The sequence below is a fragment of the Cryptomeria japonica genome, chromosome 11 (assembly GCF_030272615.1).
Source record: "Cryptomeria japonica chromosome 11, Sugi_1.0, whole genome shotgun sequence".
Classification (NCBI taxonomy): domain Eukaryota; kingdom Viridiplantae; phylum Streptophyta; class Pinopsida; order Cupressales; family Cupressaceae; genus Cryptomeria; species Cryptomeria japonica.
This window is the reverse complement of record NC_081415.1, coordinates 501,777,684-501,804,814: the sequence shown is the minus strand read 5'-3', so window position 1 is coordinate 501,804,814 and position 27,131 is coordinate 501,777,684. Positions and strand designations below refer to the sequence as shown.

Here is a 27,131-nt window from a genome sequence, read left to right as displayed (position 1 = left end):
TCAAATGATGACCGATTACTAATACACAATAAAGACACAATATAGCTAATTAAGTTCTTTCATTTTATGAACCTAATTTCTATGCATTTTCACTTCTAATTTGTGTTTGTATCTCAATATTCTATTTGTTTGAAATTGTTCATCTTGTTATCTCTTGTGTTTAAATGTTTTATTTTATCTAAATTAAAGTCAGTATGTGTTATATAAAAAATCTACCTCTAAACTCTAATGTACACATGTGATAGTTTATCTATGTTCTTTCACTTGGTGAACTTGACAATTGTGAATTTCCACTTCTAAGTTGTTTGTGTGTAGCATAGAATCACTTTCATGTCTATTTATTTTAATATTCATTATGTTTTTGCTCCAATCTTTACCCTACTTATTTGTATATTACCACTCTTCACAAAACATATGTTCCCCACTTGATGCAACCACTTCTCTATCTTAGATCTATGACTTGATTAAAAAATATTCAAAAAATACTGTATACTAAAGTGAATAACAGAGAAAAAATATATAACTCATAATAATTATCCTTTAAAAATTTAATTATATAATATACATACAAAACATATGCACAAAATCTACATCTAAGAAGAAAACATTGATAAAGTTATTTCATAGTCAATTTTGTCAATGCTCATGAATGTCCCTCCTTTGAAAAACTATCAATTAAGATGTTGTCAACGCCTATAAATAGTAAGGGGAATGTGTTTATATAAAGTAACTATCCCATTTAATTTAGGTAACTAATGTTATAATTAATGAGTGACTATCACCAAGTGGGAAAAGTTTTTGTAACTAAAACAATTAACTCACAAAATCCCATGATTTCATCTCCTACAGTAAAATAACCTTCAAAAAACTAGAAATGAAAGAATGTGCCTCAAGGATTCAAAGGCCACATGGTATAATTTCTATTAAGAGCAAAGACATCTAGGATATAACTATTGTTGATAATTGGAAATAGATGTTGTATTCTTGTCACCACTAGATACTACTAGATAATGTTTTTTTAGTATTTACTTACCCTATTTACAGTGGTTTTCTTTTATAACAAATGTTTTACATAATTCTCCCCTTTATTTCAAAATTTTGAGCCTTTTGGTTCAAAGTAATATATTAAATCACTAAGAAACTTAACCCTAACTATTGAAATGTTTTTGGTGATGCGAGATTGTTAATATTCCAAGATGCTACTACATCAATATTCTCCTCCTTTGCCAACTGGTTCTCATTCTATTTTCCTAGGTTCTTGAAGTCTTAGTGGTCTTGGTCCATTGAAAATAATCTCTACTCTTTGCACTATTTGTATCACTTTTTGTTCCACCTAGGCATAAATCGTAAAAATAAAAATAAATTTAAGGGAAGAAAATTTGGCATAAGCTCTTCCTTTTCTCTATATAATGCCATTTAGACTTGTTTTTCAATTCATCTTTTCTGAGTAAGTCTTCATTTCCTTTCTATACACGATATTTTTCACACACAATAACTCATCCTTTTCTTTTATTTCTTTATACCATAGTGAATATGTCTCTTCTCTCCCCCTCAATCATCCTCATTTATTCTCCAAGAAAGTGATCCATTTATTCTCTCTTTCTATTAATCATGAGAATATTTAGAAATTATTCTAGCTATATTTGGATAGTTGTGTTCTCTATAATTAATAACACTTCATCACATATGGGGCTCAAATTATCTCCATCTTTGTTGTAGCTTCTTCTCTAATGTGGATTGCTTCCACTAGTTAAACATCTAGGAACTCCACTTATTATAGGATATTCTATATGGTGAAAAGTGATGATGATAAACTATTGTAAAACCATAAAGATCCAACCTCAAACAATCTAGGTCCTACAATGAAACATTCACCAATACCAATAGAGATACCTAAGATTATGCAAATAAACAATAACAAAACAAGATATGCCATTCACATGTCAAGTAGGGTTTTAATCTCCATTGTCTCCTATCTCCATTGATCTTGTTTGATATATTTGCTCTCAGATTTTATGTGTGCACAAGAGCTCAACAAAGAATGGATTGTGGTTGATAGCTTGATCGCAAGAAGACTTGATTGCATAAGATTGATTAGACACACTAATCAGCTAGTTGGATTGATTAGATGCATTGATTAGGGTTGAAAAGGAAGACGACATCCTCTTATATAGAGAACACTATAAGAAATGGAGCGATAAGATTAAGAGTTGTAAAGATAAATGGTTGGCTAGGATTAAAGGGTAGGTAGAAGAAATAATAAAAATAGTAAGAGGGTGGGTAGAGGAAAATTAAAAGATAGATGATATGTGTCATTGAAGGAAAAAGATAATGAATTAATTGAATAAATAAAGATTTATTTAATTAATAGGAGAAGTGGGATCAATTAAATAAATAAATAAAATATTTATTTAATTTAGGAAAATGACAATTTAAATAAATAAAAGTATTTATTTAAATGAGGAAAGGCTTAGAAGAGGATAAATGAACTAATCAAATAAATACAGATTTATTTAATTAATAGAAGACTTGGGATAAAATAATTAAATAAATAAAAATATTTATTTAATTCGACAGGACAATTTTAGGTGTCTACAAATACATTCCTCTTCATTATAATCTTCAAACTATTCTCTTCCATATTGCATTCTTGAATAGCTTCCCCTTCTAATACAACATCATAGATTTATCCAACTTGTATATCATTTCATCTTCACTATATTCACCTATCTCCTCTCTCTAAAACTCTTAGAAAAACAAATTTCAAGGTTTTCTATCCACTAATATTTTTGTCAACTCTTTGAGGGTTTTAATCTTTCCTTATTCTAATAGTTCCATCCCTTGGATACTCCTTTCCTCTAAGGCTTTTCTATATAAAAATTACTCTTTCTCACAAGATGAGTATTTATCCCCACCATTTTTTTTCACCTTCTCACAACTTTTCAATGCCTTTTTTGTAGAATTGTAAAGTATTCTCTCTTTTATAATATATGTGTAGGGGATCAACATATAAATATTAGAGTACAAGTCAAGCCTTATTTAGATACTAGAGGAGAGGAGACCAAACCACACATAGTTGATGTTAGGGAGGAAGCCCATCCACACACATTTGATGTCAAGGAGGAGGCCCAAACAAACTTTGATGTTGGAGAGGGGTTAGGATTTCTTCCTTTTATTTATACATTATATATGAATCTAATTAAAGAAGTTAATAGAATATAGATAAATTAAAATTGATATAGAGAAATTGAGATTTTATGGTGAGCAACCTAGTGATGTTACTAAGAGATCATCAAATATAACTTCAAAGGAAATAGTTGAGATTTTTTTTATTCATTATGAAAAATTTAGTCAAGACCAACTATTATCAAGTATACTTACTCATGATGAACTAGAAGTGCCATTATATTTTTTAGGTGTAAATTTGACAAAAAAGAGGAAAAGAGCCTAGAAAAAGATAGTGTTGAAAATATTACAAAAGGTTTGAGTTCTATTGGAAAAAAATGACTAGTTAATAAGATTATTTCAAGAATAGTGATGTTGACCTCTATTTTAAGTTCACAAATTACAAGAAAACATCAAATCTATTCGCTTTCAAGTGAAAATGACTTAATACACTAATAAGTATATGAAAAGGAGAAAGGTTTTGGATGATAGTAGAGAAGAAGATAACCAAGAATTGATGAGTAGGGTTCCTCATTATGACAAGATTGAAGATGGTGCTAGGAAATTGATCTCAAATTTTTGGTATGATTATAAGTGTCATTCATAAAATAATAGAGATGTTTGCAATTATAAGATTAAGTCAAATAATTATGAACTTCAAAACAAAAATCAAAGCTTTCGATGAAATAGGCAATACAAAACATCATTTTGTATACATTAAAATAGTCACCATTTCTAATTGTTAGGTATATTACTGTAGGTAAGTTGTTTGATGTATTACTTTTGATGACATGTGTAGGAAAAGGCATCATAGCTATTCTATTTATTGTGCATAATAACATGTCAATTGTGATTAATGCAATACTACATTAAACTCACGACTTGTTTTGTTTTATGTAGAAAAAGAAATGTATATATCTTGTGTGCATATTGGTTGCCAATTTGTCAATGGAGGAACAATAAATTTCAAAATCAAATGATTTGAGGTACCTATTAGGTGTAGAATTCAAGGAAATATTTCTTCATGTTGTGCATGCATAATAATAGAAATTTATGGTAGCAATATCCATATCGAAGTTCTAAAATCACTTTCTTAATTGCATTTGAATTTTTTATGTATAATTATCTACAAGGACAATAAATTGTTTTTATGAGTATAATGTTTTTCTTTTAACAACATCAAAGCTTTGAAATAATCATATTTTTCAAAAAAACACTTAACATGAAATCCAAAAACAAAAGAAAGCATTTTTCTCAAAAACAAGAACTTCACAATGATATCCTAAGATTAAATTATATGATGATGATTATTATTAAATTGTAACATGAGCAATACAATGATGTTTGAAGAGTGATCTTTATATAAATGGGTAACCAAAAAGCTTTAAGATCCAAAATGAAGTACTCGAGACTCATAACTACATGAGGGGGTGTTTATGGTAAGAATGCTATGATATGTCATATTTGATATATGGGTGATCCCCCAATAGTGTGTACAAGTTTTTGGCTAAAACAAGACTTTAAAGTTAGCATTTCCACCAAATTTTAAATTTTGAAACCTATAACAACTAAATTGTGAAGAATTTGAAGATCAATGTGAAGTAGTGACTTTTGAGATTTAGTGTGCAGATTTTAAATATATTTAAAAAATAAAATAAAAATAATAATTTATCGATTTTTATTAAACTTTTAATAGTTTATTTTTATAGTTATCAATATGTTAAAAAGGTGATGTTTATACAATATAACTTTTTAAAATTAGGCAGGTCAAGAAGTTCAGGTTGGTCGTATAAATTGTGCTGGCACAAGAGAAGTTTACCTAAAGCTGGCGCATTTCAGTGGATTGATTTACACGATAGAGTGTTGATAGGAATTAGGCTTAAAACAATTGGCATAGTAGGACCGAGTTGTTGTGTCATGTGTATGTGGGATGAGGAATCTGCTAACCATCTTTTGTACACTTGTCTAGTGGCGAGCTCTTATTGGGAATGGTTTTTAGATATGGTGGAGTTGAAAACTGTCAGGAATGCAGAGATGAAGGATTTCCTCTCTTCATGGCCTAATTCATTTTAACTCCAAGTGGGGGGATATTTGGCTAGTAGGTCTGGCTTTACTAGTCTGTCATGTGTGGAAAGAAAGGAATAGAAGAATCTTTTAAGGAGATCATCCTATCCAATGAGAAATTAATCCTCATGATTAAAGAAGCCATAGAGGAAGTAGTAAGTTGCAATCTCAAGAAAAAAATGTGAGAAGATTCATGACATGAGACAAGGCAATGGAGTCCAAATGGTCATTCAAAGTGACAAATTAGTTTCAGTTTAATGTCAAGAAGTTGGACGGGCAAAAGGTCAGATGGAAGGCTCCTGACAAAGGATGGACCGAACTCAATTTTGATAGCACTAGTAAAGGCAATCTAGGCAAGGCAGGATTTGGGACTGTCCGAAGAAATGAGGATGGATCCTTCATACAAGGAGTCTATGGTAATCTTGGAGAGATTACCAAAAATGAAGCCAAAATCAGAGCGGTGGTAGCTAGATTGGAACTATGTGTGGACAAAGTTCTATCGAAAGTGATCATTGAAGGGGATTCGCAGATTGTCGTTAATGGATTTTCTAATCAAAAGTTCCTCAATTGTAAGCTGAGTAGGTGGCTTCCCATAATAGATCGTATTTTGGAGAGTATTGGGAATTACGGCCTAGTTCACACCCTCAGAGAAGGCAATAAAATGACAAATTTTATGGCCAATTTGGGAGTCGAAATTGAGGAAAATTTTAAGATGATTTATCTTCATGACATTTTGGAGGCTCTTGACAAGATTATCTAGATTGATAGGCAAGATCCTCCCCGTGAAGGAATAGGGTGATGTCCTTTTCTCTTTTCTAGTAGTAGTAGGTAGTATGTGTTTACACTGCAGGGTGATGTACATGGAGGAAAACATGATCAACAGGCACGTCTAAGGGATATAAGCATGAAGGAGGTGGTATTTGTCATATTTTATTGATCGACTACAGAAGGATATTGCAATCGAGAGCTAGAGATTTGGACTCAGATATGCAAAGCATTGGGTAGAGAGATTGGGATATTTTTTGGATATTTCGGCTTCTTCTAGAGGTTTTCAAGCTCTATTTAGGATTGTGTAAATACATTAAGGACAAATTAATTGCAGTGAGCGGGTAGTGGAGTTCTAAGGGAGGCAGAGATACAAGCATTGTAGCTGGATGACGTTGTTTACTGCTATGAGTTGCATGAATTATGAGGAAACTCTTAAGAGGCAGTGCTTGGACCTGTTCAACGTAGAGGATGAGATTCATGAGGTGATTTTGGAAATGGTGGATGCATCGCTGAATTTGCAGGGATATTGGTGTGACTGTTTTATTTATGAGGTGGTGCTCATACCTTTGTTCGACGTTCTGGAGTCAAAGGAGAGGTATATCGAGTTACTTGGGGAATTTTTGAAAGCAATGAATGGGGATGCAATGGCAGATGCTCTGTTGGAGTTGCAAAATGGTACCAAGGAAAGCATTCTAAGGATTTACTTCAACCCATCTACATATCATTCATCAGATTCAGAAGAGGAGTCTGAAGAAGAATATGACCAGGAGGGGCCTAATGAGAAGGGAGAGGAAAGTAGTGATGTGGACTCAGAGGACAGGGAGAGGAAGGCAAAGAAGAGGAGGAAGAGGAGGTTTGTTGTGGATACATGGTCGGTTTTTAGACAAGGTGTGCTGGACGAGGATCTATCAAAATTTAGATAGCTCAAGGACTCAGATGATTGGTGGTTGATAGAGGAATCATCAAATACCTTGTTCAATCTCAGAGATTTGGTGTCTTAGTTGATGCATTCTCTCATGTAATTGGTACTAGGGTCTGTTGAGATGGTGTGTAGGTCATAGGGTTGTGTTTGTGCTCCATCTTTTGTTTAAGTTTGGAGCGTTAGTCCTGGTGTGTAATGTATTTCCATGTAAGCATTTCCTTTTGGAAGTAATATAGGGAGCTATCCCCATCAAAGAATAACACTTACCATTAAAAAAAATAATAACTTTTTAAAATTAGAAACCATAAAATTATACATACATACATAATATATATATATATATATATATATATATATATATATATATATATATATATATATATATATATATATATATATATATATATATATATATATATATATATAGCGTTAGTCCTGGTGTGTAATGTATTTCCATGTAAGCATTTCCTTTTGGAAGTAATAGAGGGAGCTATCCCCATCAAAGAATAACACTTACCATTAAAAAAAAAATAACTTTTTAAAATTAGAAACCATAAAATTATAGATCTTTTTCATAGATTGGTGCATATACATACATACATATCTATAATTTTATGGTTTCTAATTTTAAAAAGTTATTATTTTTTTTAATGGTAAGTTATTATGTATATATGTATGTATGTATATATATGTATGTATGTATGTATGTATATTTTTAACTTTTGAAGTGAGACTAATCATAATATAGACATAGTTTTATATCATACATTGTAACTTTTATGTATGGATCTATTTTTTGGTTGTAAAGAACATTAATACCTAGTGCATAAATATATATTTTTAAATTAAATCTATTTTAATATTTTTCTTTTTGTGTGGAGCAAAGACCTTAATAATTGCTCAAAAATCTATATTCACTAGAAAATCGAAAACAAATATACTAATCAAGTTATATATGTTCAAAATTATACATGTCATAATGCGTATTTCAAGTGCTATGATCTTACAAGTTATCTTGTCAATTTGATCCCATTTGAAGGTTTTATCAAAGATTTGAAACTAAAAATTCTAAGGAAAAATTTGAGGGATATAATGTGAGAGGACATCCCCTAGTAGTTTGATGTAGGAGAATCATACATAATTCTCAATTGATCATTTTTATTTTATTTGTTATGTCTTCTACCTACCATTGTGTACTTTAGGGATATTTAAATTCTTATTTTTTTGTTCATCTAGGAAATAAACTAACTAACTATAGTAATATTAATGAGCAACAACATGGAAAAATGAAGTGGGAGCAATCTGGAAAAGTTTTTTGAACCAAAAAATGGGTTGCAAGCATCTATTATGGGATTTTTGAATGTTGCACCTAGTTTAGGTGAGATTTTGGAGAAGTTTCCACTTTTTTTTAGGGATTTTGTTGATGAAAAGAAAAACATGATAAAGAACAAAAGGAGGAAAAGGAGACAAAAGATAGAGAAGAAGAGAGGGCAACCATAAAAAGATCCAAAAAATAGAGAAGAGGAAGACAAAGAGGAACATAGGAGCACATAACAAACCAACAACAAGAAAGGTGAATAAAGTAATCTCGTATTTTGATCCAATATGCAAATGTGTATAAATAATTATAAAATATGTATTTCTAATATAAAATATAATAGAATATTAATATTTCAAAAAATGTTTCTTTTTGGTTTATGTGGGATCTTGTGATTGGTAAAGTTTTATGAGTTTGTTGCTTAAAAAAGAGTTATTTTATTATCATCTACAACATAGTTTTGTTTGTTTGCAACATAGTGCTAGTCACCTATGATAGATTTTTGAGACCTTGTAGCTAAATATTTGACCTACAAAAATATTTTTAGGCCTCTCCAAAACCTACTAGCTCTAGTTTGGTTAGATTTTGGATTCCTACAACAAGGTGGATTCAATTAGTGAGACCTTAGAGAGAAGACTTTGTGGGTAGAATGCTTGGACCACATGTTTCCAAGTTTAAAAGTACTTTTGGTTGGACTCATGTGTTCATGAAGCATCAGTTAGATGGGAAAGTGATTTGAGCTAGAGATCAGATGAATAGAGCTTTTAAATTGGATGATTGGCTGAATTGTAATTGTAGAGAAATTAATCAAACCTATTTAGTATGTAACTTAAGCTCGTCCTTGTGTTAGACCAAGTGCAACTACCATTTTTTGTAATGATGTCCTAGAGGTTCCAATAGTTGATAAAGTCCATAAAATGAAGATGAAATTGAGTTGTTTGAGAAATTCCACCTTAACTCGAGTTTCTTGACCAAATTCACCTTTTTGTTTGAGTTAGCTATTATTGCAATGAAATCATCCCTAGTAATAACTAGTCCATTTTTTAGTGGCGCAAGGATGCTAGAAATTTGATCCCATTTACTCTCTTCTTTTTAACACAACCAACATGGCCATAGATCACATTGAGAAGAAAAATAGAAGCTTGGATGAAAAGCTTATGATTTTATTGATTTACCAATTTTTTTCCAAAGTTTAGAACCTCTAGTTGGGTAGTAGAGAGCTTTTATAGAATGCCAAGACCTTCAAAATCCCCATTTGATTCTCTAAATCATTTCTATGTTGATAAAAAGGTTCCTATTTCAATTTTGTTGATTTTAGTTTCATTTAGTAGAAATATATTTGCATTAGATATATCCATGTGACACTTGATTAAAACATATTTTGATAGGTAAATTTTATCCCCTAACATTCTAGGGTGTGATCTTCATTACTCTCTACAATGAGGGATGCCCTCACTTCCTAGATCTTAGAATTTTCATTTGTTGTACCATATTTTCCTCTATAGGCTCTTTGTTAATTTTTCTTCTCTTTATTTTTTTTATTTGGACATTTAGATTTGTCAATTTAAAATGCTGATTGACTTATAGCTTTTTCTTCCGAACAATCTAACAAACATATCATTTCAATGTATCCTTTAAATTATCTAGATCAATATTTTTTCTTTTTTGATATTGAAAAAAATTTGAACTCAACATAATTTAAATGTCTACAACATATAATTTGCCATTAAACCAAACACCTTTTAACCTCTAGATCATTACTTGATGGAATACTCCCGTAGAAAATGAAGATATGGTTTCAAATCGACCTTGACCACGAAGATTTTTTTCCTTTTAGTAGCAATCGAATTTTCACCTCTGTCCCCTATTTTTCCTTACACCATTCCTAAAATCTTTTTCTCAGATGGCCACAGCGAAAAGGGCTTTCTCAGAATGCGAAATGTGGAAGCATAGACAAGGCGTGCGAACTGTTTGACAGAATACCTCAAAAAGATGTGTCCTCGTCGACCGCAATGATTGCAGGATATGCACAAATGGATATGTTGAAAGGCTTTAGGAAATTTCGAGTAAATGTAATTGGCAGTTATAAAGCCAAATTTCACAACCTTTACCAGCGTCCTTGTGCCAAAATACGAGCTTTGGAATAGAGAATGGACTTTTATCAAAGCATAGAGAAGTTACAAATGCCCTGGTAACTGTGTATGCAAAATGTAGGAGCACAGACAAGGCAGGTGAGTTGTTTGACGGAATGCCTCAAAAACAAATGTTTCTTATACTGCATTGATTACAGGATATGTACAAAATGGATTTGTTTCGTATGAATTGGCAGATGTACATATGAATTGTTTTGCAAGATGGGAGCTTTGGAACAGGGCGTGGACATCCATTAAAGCATAATGGAAGGAATATTTTTGATAAATGCTGAAAATACATATGGCGAAACATTTCCTTCCCATTCAGGTTCAACTTTCCTTCAAATATTTTGTACAAAATGCTGAATATTTAGTTCAGGCTAGTCGAGTGCACTCCATGAGATTCCATGGTGTAACCAAACCTTCCACATCTATCGTTAAAATTTTAGATTTCAATTTTTAAATTAAGCAATCAAGATGTCAATTTTTTAAACCATAACAAAATAAGTTATTTTACTTACATTATCATTGAATGATGGCTAATGCTAATAGATTAATTAACGTTTCTTACATCTGAAATTAATTAATACAGATATTCAGATATCTTTTGGTTATTGCTTTAATTCCAATTACTGAAGACTGTCATGGAAGTCAGCTGGACAAGCACATATGAATCTGATGGACATTTTCCACATTTTTATTTCAAAATTACATGGACAAGCCCTTCCAAAAATCTTTTACTTCTTATAATTCAAAATAATCATTATTTTCCATTAACATTAGTCTGACCAGAGATATAGAAGGCCTCTTGAATTGCCTGTATAAATTTCATTTCTATCCTCGTCATAGAACAATGCAGTAACGTCTTCAAGAGTGTCTTGAAAGGTGCTCTGGATTACTGATAGATTAGGTCGATTTATGCCCACATCTGGGTCACTGCCACCAATCGTAGCACAGCAATTTCCAGTCAAGATGTTGCTTATGTTTATTGAGCAACTTGTTTTATCATCTTCAATGGACTTGTGAACTTTGTTGTAAGAAAGGAGTAGCTGATCATGAGTCAATTTAACAATACTTGTGTTGATCTTTAAAGCAGACAACCATATGAAGTTGTTTTTGTAAGATGCAACCAGCTCTCCTTGCATATTCCATACAAAAACAGTCCCACTGCTAAATATCAAGAACAATCGTTTCATAATCAAAAAAATAAATGTTGAAGGCTTCTCAAACTCTCGTCCGCTCAATTCAGTCCTCTTTTCACTGTGAACATCAACCATTTGCAGGCATTCATTCTCTTGTTTTAGGAGTATCTTGTAATGGAACAGCTCAAAAAATTCTATCTCTTTGTTGGGTAGTAATGCAAGATGAAAAGATTTCAAAACTTTGCCATCCTCTAAAGATAAGATCCTGAGAGGAAGAATACTTCCGCAAGCACTTCTTTTCGATTTTAAGAGCATTATACCAGAAGTGATCTTTATTTCTTCAATTTCTTTGTCAGATATGGAGTACAAGAGTGTATAGTTCTTCAAATCAAACACCTTGTAAATATGATCTTGAGCTGAAAAAACAAGAACTTTCCCATTGAGAGGATCGAGCCTTACGAGCTTTTCACCCTCAAACAAAGCAAAGACAGCATCTGGTTGAGCTCTTCTAATGTACTCAAGTAGGGTTGTTCTGTTCCTTGAGTGAGAATCTATCGGAAGGATGAGCTGATATTGTCATGAGAGAATCATTTTCCTCGTTATAGTACAGCTTTCGAATAAGGTCGTGTGGACTTAAATTCAAGTAGCAGAGCCTTTTATTTGTGTGTCTGTCAAATGCAGCACAAACACCTGATTGTGCCAAAGCAAATATAATACCGCGAGCTGAAACTATTTCGACAATCTTGGATGGTTGATTTGTATCAAACTCTTCCTGCAACTGAAAATTGCGGAACTTAATCTGAGGATGAACAATTGTCAAGGCCAACCTTTTACCAATCTCACGGCTCTGAAGTTTGTGGGCAATGTTGTAACAACGCTTTCCTTTCTCTGCCATTGTTAGGAATCTATTTCGAATAGAAATTCATGGAAAATGTGTTTTCAATACTTACTTTTTATATCACTTGAAAGGATGTTTTGAAAGGATGTTCCAAGTCCAAATTGAGATGAAGCTCGTCGAAAGAAGCGTTCCGGAGATTCCTCGAGTATATGAAACAATTATACGAGTGTAATTAGCTGAAAATTTACTTCGAAATTAATGGAACTGAAACAAAAAAAAAATAGAAGCATATGTGTGGGTCCTCTCCGTTGAAGTATGATAGTGGATGTAAAAGGAGGAAAAATGCAAAGTCTAATATTATGTATTGGAAAATATTATGTATTGGAAATTATTATGAAGGACGTAATTATAGTTATTTTTATTAGTTTAGTGGTCTTTATGTAGTAATTTATTGTATTCATGGGAAATTTGGTTTGATTACATTAATCAAATTTCTACAATTCATGTTGTTGATTTTCATTGATTGTTAAATTAAACTATGTAAGAGCTTTTGCATCAACGTTTCAGGTCACACTGTGTGAACCATCATCAGGATGAAAGAGAACAATTGAAAGGATCATTGTACAGAATTATCTAGCTACATAACCCATAACACCAAACACGTGTAAACTTGTGAAACACACAACATAGTGACATAAGGTATACTTTAGAAATATCCAAAATATCCTTTCTCATATTATTAATTTTTCAAAAAAGGCTACACTATGTCATAATAGCATATATTGTCAATCAATGTATAAGTATCTACTTCATAATGATATGAAGTAATTGGTTTTCTATTGTTTTTCCAAGTCAAAATAATCTATAATTATAACAAAATTTTTAATTTTTTAATTTTCTATTTTTATGTTTCAAATGAACCCATTCAATTTGTTTAAGTCAAAAACTGCTTCTAAATTTCGAACCAAACCAGTTGTTTTTGGAGGACCGGATCAAGGTAGGCAGTAAAACTAGGGTTTTGGGTGATGTGGTCACTATCTCCTGAAAAAATGTGGTCCCTTTCTTTTAATTTTTAAAGATAAATATGCACTCAACAAAATAAAATAGATGCTACACTTACATAGTTAATAAATAAAAGGGAGAAATAAAAAGTATTGAAAATTTTAGTGAATAGTTTTATTAAAAAATTTACTCTTACCCGATGCTAAAATGTTCTTGTAAATTAGCACATATGAAAGCAACATATTTACTGAGAGATGTGATAGCAACATATTTAATACTAAACGAGAGGTGAAAGACGTCAGATAAAAAGGTAAAACCAGTCCAGCCTCCTCATGGGCAGAGTACCTTGATTTTCGTGGACATTTAAATATTTTTGTTTCTGACATTTGATGTAATTATATAATGATAGTGATGTCATCTGTAATAAATAATGTACTTTATGTACAATTATGCATATTTTTGTGTGGAAAGTTTGAATTTCTTACTCACACAAACCAATAAAAATGCAGGTAAATGTTTTTTTTATTATTGTTTAAAATAAAAATTAAATTTGTATTATAGTTTTCTTGTCTGAATATTTTAATTCTTTCTTTTGATTGGTTAAATTAATTAAAGAATTGACCCGCATTCAAAAATGTATACAATGAATAGCCCACTCTCAAACAAATTCAAATCAAAAGATAAAAAACCAAAAATTAAACAGTCAATAAATTACCTATAATACAATATGAAATTACTAGCGATTAAATTGTCATACAATAATTTAAAAAATCCATAATTTTGAAGCCAGTAATATTAGTGTAGATTCTCTCGAACCGTCATTAAATGAAAATGACGCAAACAATTTTTGTGCACTTTTGAATTGCCAAATATGAAGTGGGAAGAGTAGGTATCTAAATACTGTAACTATTTTCAGCGGCCAGTATTAAAAACTGTAAAATTAGGAAGGACCGATAATGTTTTAAAATTGGATGCTTTAAAATAGAGAAAACATAATTGCGAGCCAAACATGGAAAGTAATCCACGTGCCTTGACTGTGCTTCCATATTTTCTGTTTATCTTGTAAACGAAACCACCTCACATATTTATTTTTTACTAGAGCATTATATATTTAATATTGACCACTTGAAGTTCGTGATGTAGCCACATTTCAGCATGTGGTCAGATAGAGGTGTCCAACCACCAAAAGAGATGCAGGATAACAGCCACATGGAAGCTCTTCTTCTGAAGGCTTGAAGTGGAATGAAGCCAAAACAAAGTATCCAGTAACCATATGAATATTATTATTTTGCAAGAGTAGAAAAAAGTATTTCTGGAGCTGTAGGATACGTCAGCACTCAAAGTGAAATTTTTCTATGTTTTTACGTGTGTTGCTTTATGGGCCAGCGTACCCAAAAACCTAGCTAGTGGCAAGAGGATTCAAGAGGTAAGATCCTTTTTACCTTAAATTTTTTTCTTTCGCCTATTCTACGGCTTTCTGCAGGCTATTTTCTTTTCAACGTAGAGCAAAGTGAAAGAAAATGCATTTTTAGGGACACATATGAATCAATCTCTATTTACCCTAAAAAATTTAAATTTCATACACAAATTTCTGAGTATTAAGAACATGAAATTGTACTCACCAAGCTTTCTAACTAATGCTCTGTTCTCTGTCTTCCAGGAAGATGATAGAGCATCATACACCACAACAAAGCATTCAAACATATGCTATTTTCATTCAAAGTATAAGGCATCACAGTCCAACACGTATGAAAAAGGCGATATCTAATTTCAAACCCTCAACTTTATATTTTTCTATAGATCATTCAATCTTTTATTTTTAATTAAGTTTAACTATTTCTAGATTTTTTAACTAAGCAAAGCGATAGGGAAAAACTAAGTAACTTACTTTCACAACATTTTCCTCGCTCTTGTTCCTACGCTTCCAGCAAATGAAGTGTGTCTGATGCAAACTTCAACCACAATACCAGCCACAAATTGAGAATGTTCAGAAGCTAATAACTCGCTCAAGTCGGCAAAAATCATTAAATGACATTAAATGTCATTAAGAGCATGAACATTTCCAGAGATTTCAAATTCACCAGTTGCATCTCATTTATAGTTGTTGGCCAATCACATGTGTAAAGTTTCGAAAGACATATCAGTATCAATGTCTAAATTTTTTAAGCATACATATTTTCTCATTATTAATTGCATTTAATCTATTATTTTCGTGGCATTCACCAATCAGATTACACATAAATATTAATAAATATTAATATAGTAATTCTTATTGCAATTTAATATTCGTAACAATTGTTGTATCATTGGACTTTTAAAAATTCTTGCATTTCATTGGCTCATGCCAAAAACTTAAATGCATCCAATGGATGCGTTAGTTTCTGCCATCGGCAGGAACTAAAAATTATCAAAAGCAGACGTTTACAACAATATTTAGGAAATAGATATATTATATTTTCTATATGTCAAAATCCCCAATTTTTTGAACATTCAAAAACGCATGTCTAAAAAACGTGACGGTTTTGTACAGAGTGATATGTTTATTTTCTATTAGTAAAGTACTAAATATAGATTAAAAATGGTAATATTTAATTAATTTCACAATCTTACAAGTTTATATTGAAACTTATCTAGACCAATATTTTTACACTTACATTTTTGCTTAAAAGAAAATGGAACAAATCCACAAAACATAGTTAGATTGGAACTAGGATTTGATAATTCTTGGCATAAAAGTTTGTGGTTGTATAGCTCTACATGTTGACATCAATTTTTTTTGAGCCACTCATGGGTTTCATATGTTGTTCTAGAACTGTATATTTTCATATTAGAATTTGTTAGCCTTGTTCACTATAAAATTTGCTCCACACACATGCCCCTCGATGTCAAGATGTTGCAATGACATTATCTTACTCCTTGGATGTTTGAAACTCTAGAATCTACCTAATGTAGAGAAAAGTTATCCTGGCTCCAAAAGTGACCTGTCGTACCAACGACATGCATCGACATACATGTTTGAGACATGCATACCATGCCAATTTGCCGTAGCGGCCGGACCCACTGTATGTGACGTGGAGTTATCGTGGACTCGCTGGTTTCAATCGTCAGGCCCCATGCAAAATTATGTGCACATGTCTTTGAATGGCCACAGCTCGCTTAGTGGTTAGCGGTGGTATTTTGTGCAAAACACGCACATTAAAAGCAAAAAAAAAAAAATTGTCAGCAATTGAAGAAACTGTGTTTGGATGACATACAGGTGGGAAAAAGAGGGTGTGGGCTTAAAAAAAAGCCATACAATAAAACCAAATCATCGGCGATTTAAGAAACCGCGTTCAGACAACATATTGGCAGGAAAAAGAGGGCGTCGCTTTCAAAAGGCATACCTTCGTCAGAAAACGTAGTGCCATTTTTTACCTAACGTGGAAAAAAAAGGACTAATGCGCGATGAAAACATTATTGTTGATGGGCAGGCTGCGTCTATTCTGGCTCATTGTTGAAGGGCTCTTGTTGAAGCGGGCTGCATTATTGAAGGGCATTTGATTGTTGAAGGCTCATTGTTAAGGGTCGATTTATGGGATTGCAATTTTCTGTGTCGTGGTGGGCATGAGGTATGTTGAAATCCACCTCTATAACTTGTAATTTTCCTATTTGTGTTTGGATTTTGTTTAAAATGATCAAGGTTTGCATTGTTAGGGTTAGAGACCACGCGAGACACATGTATGCTGGCTCGAAAAAGCCTTACATCGCGACTCCCGACTAACAAGCCATGGTAGTCTGGTAGTGGGTCGACCCTTTTGAATGACCTTTTGAACCATAGGTTTTTGCTTTTTGCATTATGCGTCATAATAGACACAGCCATTGATTGGTCCGTTTTACGACCGCGGCTAAGCCAGGTCGTCCGCAAATCTGCGAAGGCGCATAACATGCCATTTTTGTCGAATTCGCCATTTCGTGAGGCCACAGAAAAAGGCGCATAACATGTCATGAGAGTCTAATTCATCGTTTCGCGAGGCCATAGAAAAAGGCGGACACACAATTCGCAAATCAGCGAAGGTGCATAACACACTATTTTAGATGCTTTCGTCATTTCGCGAGGCCAAAGAAAATCTTTGTAACTGTAGATTTTGGATTGGACGGGTGGGACTGGGTTTGAAGCCGCCCCACGGTTAGAAGTCGCGTTAGTTTTTGCGTTAGGGTTAGCCGCGTCGAGACACGTCTATTCTAGCTCCAAAACGATAGTACGGATTGACTAACACGCGTGTTAGTCGCGCATTTTAAACCGTTGATTTTGCAATAAACGGTTGCGATTGACTAACACGTCGCTATCACGTTGTACGAAAGGTCTGTTTTGGAGTCAGAATAGCTTCAACTAGCCAAGGTTAGGGTTAGAAGCCAGGTTGGGGTTAGCCGCGTTAGGGTTAGAAGTCGGGTTAGGGTTAGAAATCGTGTTAGGTTTTCGGTTGGTCCTGTCTAGCTCCAAAATGACAGTAAGGATTGACTAACACACATGTTAGGGGACTGATCGAAGCTATTCTGGCTCCAAAATGGACGCGTCTGGTCTAGCTCCAAAACGACATAATGGATTGACTAACACACGTGTTAGGGGACCGACAGGAGCTATTCTGGCTCCAAAATGGACGCATTTGGATTGGCTCCAAAATGACAGAAGGGATTCACTAACACATGTGTTTGTCATGCATTTTACACCGTTGATTTTGTAATAAGTGGTTGTGATTGACTAACACATCATTATCATGTTGTACGAAAGGTCCATTTGGAACTAGAATAGCCACCACGACCCTCCAAAACGGACCTATCATATAGCATGTTAGCGATGTGTTAGTCAATCACTGCCATTGATTGCAAAATTGACAATGTAAAACATTCAACTAACACGTGTGTTAGTCAATCTGTACTACCGTTTTGGAGCGGTCATGCACGAAATTGCGAAAGCGCATAATGCACCTTGTTAGTCGATATCAGAATGAAACATTCTATTAGTTGTGTGCGTCATATGAATCCAAGGTCTTTGTAGGATAGCATGGATATGTGTAAGTACTTAGATTCTAGAATAACATGGAACTTGTGGTAGATTAATTTAGTTATTAGAAAGCGCTAAAAAATTAACGCATAGGTTGATAAAAATTCAAATAATTTATAGACGTCGCTGTTAGTCTGACAGATTCGCATGTCTATTTTGTAATTACAGGTATCTCGAATTCAAATATGGAGGCCAACTTTTCTTTAGAGACAAGCAAAACACAGGTTGCATTTTAGGGAGGAATAAGTGATGATAGGTTGATGAACCTATTCATCTATGAACACAACACATTCCTTTTTGTGGTGAAGTTAATCCTTGGGCCTGAGTATCTAGATGGTGGATGGAAGTACAGAACGAATTCGGACATAGTGTCTCTATTTATGGCATGGTGTCTAGATCTCCGACCTATTGTGGAAGTCAGAGAAATCATGAAGAGGCATGTCAAGAAGGAATGGCTAGGGGGAATGGAAGGTTTATTAGGTAGATAGTGTGGATAGAGCGTGGATTCACGTGAGTGAATTCACTCCTCCCTTGCGACCGTTCTTGCTCTAAGTGCCACATTCAATAAAGAGGCGAGAAGAAGTGTAGCACAGGCTTGAATGCATGCTATTGTGCAATACCTTGAGACGGTCGATGTCTGGAAAGTGCGTGTGGAGATGGAAAAATGGGGACCTTGGTTGGAATATAGAGCACTTATGCAATGAATGGTTCCTGCGTGCACAAAATGACAGGGTTGGCCTTATGGAAGAGGAACAACTATGCAGGGTCGTGTGTTGTAGTTCGGTGAAAGCTCTAGCAGGGAGACATAAATGAACCAAGTGAGGAACATGGAAGTGATGGATGTGGAAGAGGAGACGGTGACTGTTCACGTGGAGTAGTGACATGGAACATACAACCTTTTTTGAAGCAAGGACTGTGTTTTTTCTAAAAATATTTTTCAATATGTTATGTATTAACCATTATGTATACTGGCTTTGATAGTCTAGGCAGCTAGCCGTGGAGGTTTTTCTTTTAGAATGCAAACATTTTTAGAATTAATATAAAATATAGTTTTACCGGACAAAAATAAAAATTGTTGACAACAACTAATACTCTTATCTTCCCTGTTTTGAAATTATTTTTAGCATTTCATTATATATGGTCAAAAAACATATGTTTTTGATTGTATGTGCATGAAATTGTTCCATAACAACAAATTCATGCTTTTCAATATATATGAATACAAATAAAATTAAATTCTTGTAGCACTATTGAGTTTCTATTCTGGCTTGGTAAGAAATTGGAAGATTTCAATATTTATGATGAAAAAAAATAAAAATTCTTTTGATTCTATGTGCATGAAATTGTTCTATATCTCATATTCTATATTCTCTATTCCGGATATCAATTCCAATGTTGCTATATACAATTCCCAAGATGGGATATCACTCCCAGAGTTGGCTTGAGTTAGAAGTGTTGAATTGTTAGCTACAACAAGCTCACATCTAGAGGGAGCAACTCAAACACTATTGATGTTGTTGCGGGTCCATTTACTTGTGTTATGATTGTTCTTTATGTGTGTTGATGATTGGATGATTTACTATCTTTGCTGACTTCTACATTTGATGATTTCCCTTACTGTGTCCTCTAGCATATAAAGACTACAATAAGATTTATTGAGGTTAAGACTTCAAAATGTACTTTCCCTATTCCACTCACTAAAAATTCCAAAATAAGGATCCATACTTAAGGTTGAAATGACACTGATCACTTCCTTTCTTAGTTTTGAAACCACATAGTGGTTAGTTGTAGAAACAACCCATTTGTCATCCCCCATAATTCTCACCACATTAAATAAGAATATCGCCAAAAGCATTGAGCCATGGATGTGAGTCTATTGTAGATGAATATTCCCATTAATTTCCTTGATTACATTCCCTTCCTCATCTATGTCAAACTTGAACATCAATCAAAGCTAGATCTCTACATTAGGAATTGATTTTAACCACATCTTTGTTTTCCAACTAATTGTGATTGGAGAAGCCAGTACTATAATTACAAACTATGAATCCAAATAAATGTCAATCAAGCTGAACCTTTTACGCAACCACTCCCAACATTCCTATGATAATGCAATGGGGAATTGTAATAATAAATTATCCATCATTTCTTTGTGGAGTTCAGAAAAAGGGCATTGGAAAGGCCCAATGAACCCTTTTTTGATTGGTGTATCCCCAATTAATATCTCGTTGTGTAGCACTAAACATGTGAATTCTCTAGTTTTTGGGAGGACATTGAAGTTCCAACATAGATCAAAGGACCAATGTTGTAATTTCGGGAGAAGATGAACACTTTTCACTTTGTTGAGAGTAACAAGTGCTGACAATGATGTCCATCTCATCATTCTTATCGACATCTTCTAATTTTGAGTCCCCCATTTCTTCATGTTCAACATTCTTTCCCTTTGTTTCATAGGGTATCCATACGAGCTAGCAGCATATCGGGACCTATCACTGTATGCTACCCAGATCCCGCAGTATACATTTGCTTGGTTCCATTTACAAATCTATCTCTAGATCCAGTGAAAGATCCATACCCAAAAGCAAGGGCAGGGAAAGGGACAGGGGTATAGGTAGTTTACTTAGTGGACTAAGCTTTGGCGGATTCATAGATTATGTAGATTAAGCCAAATGACATTCAAAAAGGTATGGGAATCTAATTCTTGCTTCCTTGTGTTGTCCTTAGGTGCGTCTTGAGTTAGGGATTAATAAGGGTCTTGTCAACATGTATCTTTGGGGATCCATCATGTCATGGTCCTGCGAGGTCATCGAGTGCAAGAGCCTTCATTGTGAGAATGACATTTGCATTTCAAGTAAAATATTTTGGGATCTCTCTCTTAATCCCATGTAACGAACTTCTATTTGTTGTAATTTGAGTCAAAATTTCCATGATTGCTATCAATTTGGATTCATGCATAAATTACGGTTGCACATATCAATCTCCAAGGTTTTCCTTAGCACAACCCCTATTTTTGTTAAGCACTTGCCTGACTGGTACTTTAATGGAAGGTTGTATAACTTAAACCATGTCAGTTCCTCTACAAATTAAGTCCTTCTAGGATAGAAATTTGAGCATTTCATTATATATGGTGAAAAAACATATGTTTTTTATTGTATGTGCATGAAATTGTTCTAAAACATCAATTTCAAGCATTTTAATATATATGACTAGAAATTAAATTAAATCCATGTAGCACAATTGAGTTTCTATTCTTGCTCGGTAAGAAATTGGAGGATTTCAATATATATGGTGAAAAAATAAATAAATTATTTTTTGATTCTATGTGCATGAAATTGTTCTATAACAAATTTGAGCATTTCAATATATATATGACGTTCTCAGTGTTGGAATATTGTTTAGTAATTCCTCCCACTTGCATAGTTTTATGCTTTTAGTTTTTCAGCTTTAATTGGAATGATTATGCATAAAATTTGTTTTAGTTTTTTAGTTTTAGTTATTTGCTTTATTTGTAATTGTTAAAAATTCTCACATCCCACTGCATGTGAGTGGTCATCAAAATAAAAACTAACCCATTTTACTCATTGATGCATCATAAACCTCACCATAAGATGACATCAAGCCTACTTTCTCTTTGAGATGAGTTCCATAAGTGTAATAATTGTATTCATATTTTCATTGCCTATTTTGAAAAAGATGATACATAACTTGTTTTTAACTTCCTTTTATAACCTCCCTTATTCAATGCCATTGCAACATCTCATACAATTTTAGAGAATAATAATAAACAATATCTTGTAGCTCCTCATGGGGGACGCGTCTATTCTGGCTCCAAAACGACAATATGGATTGACTAACACGCGTGTTAGTCGTGCATTTTACACCATCGATTTTGCAGTAAACGGTTGTGATTGACTGACACGTCGCTATCACGTTGTATGAAAGGTCTGTTTTGGAGCCAGAATAGCTTCGGCCCCTCATGGGTGTCCAACTTACCTATTTCAAGAACTTTGGAGATTCAACATTATACATTAGGAAACCCAGGGGCCGCAAGATATGGTTGTATTGTTAGGAAAGATACATGAGACATTATGGGCAGTGTATTGGGATACATGGGCATTGCTTCCAATAATGAGGCGGAAGCAATGGCTTTGGCCAGAGATATCAGATTTTGTGTTGATAACAGATTTACATCAGTGGAAATAGACGGGGACTCAAATTTATAATCAATGCCACCAAGAACAACTCGACACCCAATTGGAAGCTTCGTCGCTATTTGGTTGATATTGCAATGCACCTTACCCAATTTCAATTTTATAGAATTTCCCACACTTTCTGCGAAGCAAACAAAGCAACTGATTATCTATCTAATGTTGGTGTCTCACTGGAATCATACACTAAGAAAATATCAAATTTTGACTGGTAGAATGAGCTGAAACAGATTGTAAAGGATGATTTGGTTGAATCGGTCTGCAAAGTCAAGTCAGGGATCAGATAAGAAGCATGAAGGTACCTAGGCCATCATGGAAAATTTTGATGGGTAATTATATGGCCCAAGGTGCAGACATAACCAACACGGATCTCAAGCTCTCTTATGATTGTGCATCGGATGTCGGTGAATGTGGATCGAGCATGGGAGCTTCATTTTAGCTAGAGCTAGGCCATACCTTAGTGGAAGGACAAACCGAAGACCTCTATTTTTTCATGCGCTTTGGCAAATTGGTATCAGGCCGGTTAGATAAAGTATGTATGACCAGGGACTTGACAAGTTCTCATAATAGTAAAGATATTTTGTTCTAATGAAGCTTGATTGGAAGTCGGACCTATTCTGGTCTCTAGACTTCTCTAGAAAGTCCAAAACTTTATATAAGGAATGGTTCAGATTGCAATCTTAAGCCTGGAAGTATTGATCTCAACCGATGGTGCATCATTTTGGTCTCAGTTGCCTGTGTAGAGAGGAATCGATCCAAGTCCAATGCAGTCGGGTTTCTTTATGAGGCTTTCATTTTCCCTATGGTTGACATATTCGATTCAAAGGAAGTGAGCATATAGAGGATCAACAACTTTGTCCGCTCGTCTGATGGACAAGCCCTAGCAAATGTCATTCTAGAGTTGGATTCTAATTATTGGGTAAGCACCCTCGACATCTATTTTAACCACACCAACTACATCTCCTTTGAATCGGAGGAGTTAGACAATGAACACGAGGAAATTGCCTAAAAAAGGGCAGCACAGGAGAGGAGGAAGAACTTCATCCAGGAGGCATGGGAGGTGTTTAGGGTAGGGGTCAGGAATGGGAATCTGGATCCCTTCCATAGACAACTCAACTCCGATGATAACTGGCTCTCGACATTGGCCGCTGTCAAACTAATGAAAATTGGAGAGAACATCGATGTCACACTACAACACATTGGGAATTAGTTTTGCTCTTTATCTACAATTTCTTGTTTTGCATGTCACTTGAAACTACACTTTATGACCCTATTGCAGACAATAGGAATAATTTTGTAAAATTAGCAGTAGCACTATTTTAGGCACTTACCCACTATGTTATAAAACATCTTGCTATGGTAAATAGAAAAAGTCTCAGGTGACACTTTTTAAGAAATGACTCGCCATTGTAGGTACATGGAGCACCTTTGATGGTCATTTTGCAACTCACCTTGAGTCTACATGAGCTGCAGAAGATTTTGATAACTATGGATGATTGTCTTCTTCCAATATGTAGACCTAAACAATAGCATAAATCTCTATCATATTTTAGGGCCTTTCTTACCTTTGGGGTTGAGTTTATCTTCATCCAATATTTTGATGTTTAAAGATGTCATTTTCATCTAGATGTACTGATGACAGATGCTAGACATTACAATTTGTAAGGAACCAATGCTTCTTAGAGTTCTTGATGCTAATTTTTGAACACAATGTGTGTTAAGTATTGATGTAGTCAAATACAAATTTTCTCTCATAGTTGCCACAAAATTTACTTTTCTTCATTTGTATCTTTTGGAAAAATATTCCTTGATGACCTCCATGAACGATTGATGTACCTGGATTACCTGGACCCATCGTAGACTTACACCATCGCACAATTGTTTCTGCATCTATCAACTTAGCACCACCTTCATACTTCAATTCTTCTCTAGCTAGGGCTCTTTTTACACATGCTCCTGCACCATCGTGCTCTCCCTTACAATGTCCAGCCTCAGTGAAATTCCAAAAATGTTGTACATCATTTTTCATATGCATCCTTGTCAACCAATAAAACATCCTTGCATTCTTAAATTGTGCAGTGCAATTATCTGACCATACTAAGTGTTGGTTGTATCGTCTATTCCTTTCACTTAAACTATCATATAAAACTTTAAAGCATCCTTGTACAAACTCTGATGAATGAGTACGATCATCACTTATTTAGAAGTGATACTCTCTTACAACCTTTCTATCCTCATCTATGGTATCATCTACATGGATGAATGCTATGTGTACAAAAATAGAAACTTGTGTAGAATGATTATACATAGATTGCACTTCATTTTTAGGTTGTAGTGTATAATTTTTCAGGAAAATCAATGATAGAGACAATGGTGCCAAGAGGAAATGTATCCTTAAATAACTTGAATCTCTCATCTAACCATCAAGCTTTATGTGTATGCATTATGTACTCATAAACTAGATTCTCTTGAAACATTTTTATAAATTCAGCTACACATATATCATTTTTCACTAGCTCACATCTCTTCAAATCTTTTCTATCTTTAACTCCATATGTGACTGTCTTGTATTTTCCGAAAGAAGCTAGTTTCCTACCAATTTCATGTGTGCTCTCCAAATGTACGCATCTTGGTAAATGTTGCAAACCACTACATATAGCACAAAAACCTTCCAAAAAAGGCATCTTATAATAAATGCAACCATCATGTCTATTACATAGCACACTTGAAATAAATTCTCTTAATGACTTAGGAGGTGGTTGTATATTGCATTCCCGCAAAACATCGTTAGTGTGCAAAGTAGATCAAATATGACGAAAAATATCATAGTGCATGGAAAATTCAATATGCATCTTACAACAACACGTGGTGCGTACATGATTAATCTTAATATAACAAGGTTTTGCCATTTCAAAAAATCTTTGAGAAATTCTTATTTGACGAAACTTTTCAATAAATCTTTCATAAAATTTAGTTAGAGTCATATCCAAATATTGTTTGGCATGTGACTCGTGATTTGTAGACCCGATTCGCCTTCTAACAACATCTCTTTGGTTGGGCAAAACTCTTGTGTTGTCATGCCAAAAGTTTTCAATTAATGTTCTTAGTGCATCAACAACAACCTTGTCTTTGCGTGGTAGTCTACCTGAGAATGCCCAAAGAGAATTATTGTTAGGTTCCTCTATTTTTTCTTGCCTCTTTAATGCTTTACATAATGTTGTTCTACTAACGTTTAATGACTTACTTGTTTTGCTTATCAAACAATCTTTTTTTATTTTCTTGCTCATTATGGTTGTTATAATGTCACGTCGAGTAGCATTAGAATCTTTAGTACGTGATTTTGAACCAATAGCTTGATATGCATCGAATATATTTCTCACAATAGTTCTTTCACTGTTACTTTCAGATGATCTTAGGCCTAGAATTTTCATTGTCTCTCTAAAATTCAAATTTTTAATCATTTGAACAATTAATTGACATCTTGCGGTTTGTTTTAAGTTTTCAAAATAGTTTTTCCATATTCGTTTAACCATTCTCATACAAGTTTGTTCATTCATTCTAATGGGCATTGGCTTCAATATATTCTCATCAATGTCAATTAGATACTTTGGTTTCCTATGAATGATTCTAGGAGGTGTTAACATCGGTGCATTATGTACATTCAATTTATCAAATAGAGAAGGTGTATGTTCATCACGTAATTGATTATTCAATGTGGTATCTTCTTCAACTGCATTAGATTCATACGGTAAATCAAATGTCTCTTATTCAATTGCATTAGGTGCATTATGTTCGTTTGGTAAATGGAATTAAAATGTTGAGGATGACATACCTTCTTCTACCATTGTTCTTATGTCATGTATTCTTCATAAGCTGCCTTTGTCTTTCCTTTTCAGCCTCTCATTGTTTCATCTTTCCTCGCTTGTTCTTTCCCATGGTTGATATTGGTTGTCCTAAATAGAATCATATTACATATATATGAAACAAAAGTTCATAAACAAACAAATAACCATAAATATGCATCTTATCATTATTTTTTGAATCAAAACTATTAAACAATCACAATAATATTGACAAAACTAATAAGAAAAATAATTCAATTATTTGAAATCATGCAAAAAAAAAAATTCACTTCTATGTATAAAACAGTGATAGAAGTGCAGACACAGTTGCAGTGGGGCCTTCAACGACCTCAAAAACTTCTTTTGAGGTTGTTGAGGCTCTTGGGCAAATAAAATTATGTCTAAGCACCTCGTACGCGCAATATTAATAACCGCGTGCGCGCTGTTAGTCCATAAAATGTTGGCAAGACCAATGGTATTTTTTTCCACCCTATACTAATCAGTAGTGAGTACACGCTCCTATGCCTTAAAAATGTTATGGCAGGCCGAGGAACTAATAGGCTCAGTACCCTGTACGCGCTTACAAGTAATAAGTAGTGCATACACGCTCCTATGCCTTAAAAATGTTATGGCAGGGCAGTGAACTAATAGGCTCAGTACCCTGTACATGCTATTTGTAGTAAAGAAAA

General features: G+C 33.8%; 1 long non-coding RNA gene and 1 pseudogene across 1 annotated transcript; one reads left to right on the top strand and one right to left on the bottom strand.

Moving 5' to 3' along the window:
- The first annotated feature begins 9,918 nt into the window (after window positions 1–9,918).
- Window positions 9,919–10,841, top strand: LOC131068258 (uncharacterized). Its single transcript, XR_009359332.1, has 2 exons — window positions 9,919–10,468; window positions 10,567–10,841. It is a non-coding gene; the product is annotated as an uncharacterized LOC131068258 (long non-coding RNA).
- A 199-nt stretch (window positions 10,842–11,040) lies between these two features.
- Window positions 11,041–12,406, bottom strand: LOC131068275 (uncharacterized; annotated as a pseudogene).
- Between the last annotated feature and the right edge of the window lie 14,725 nt (window positions 12,407–27,131).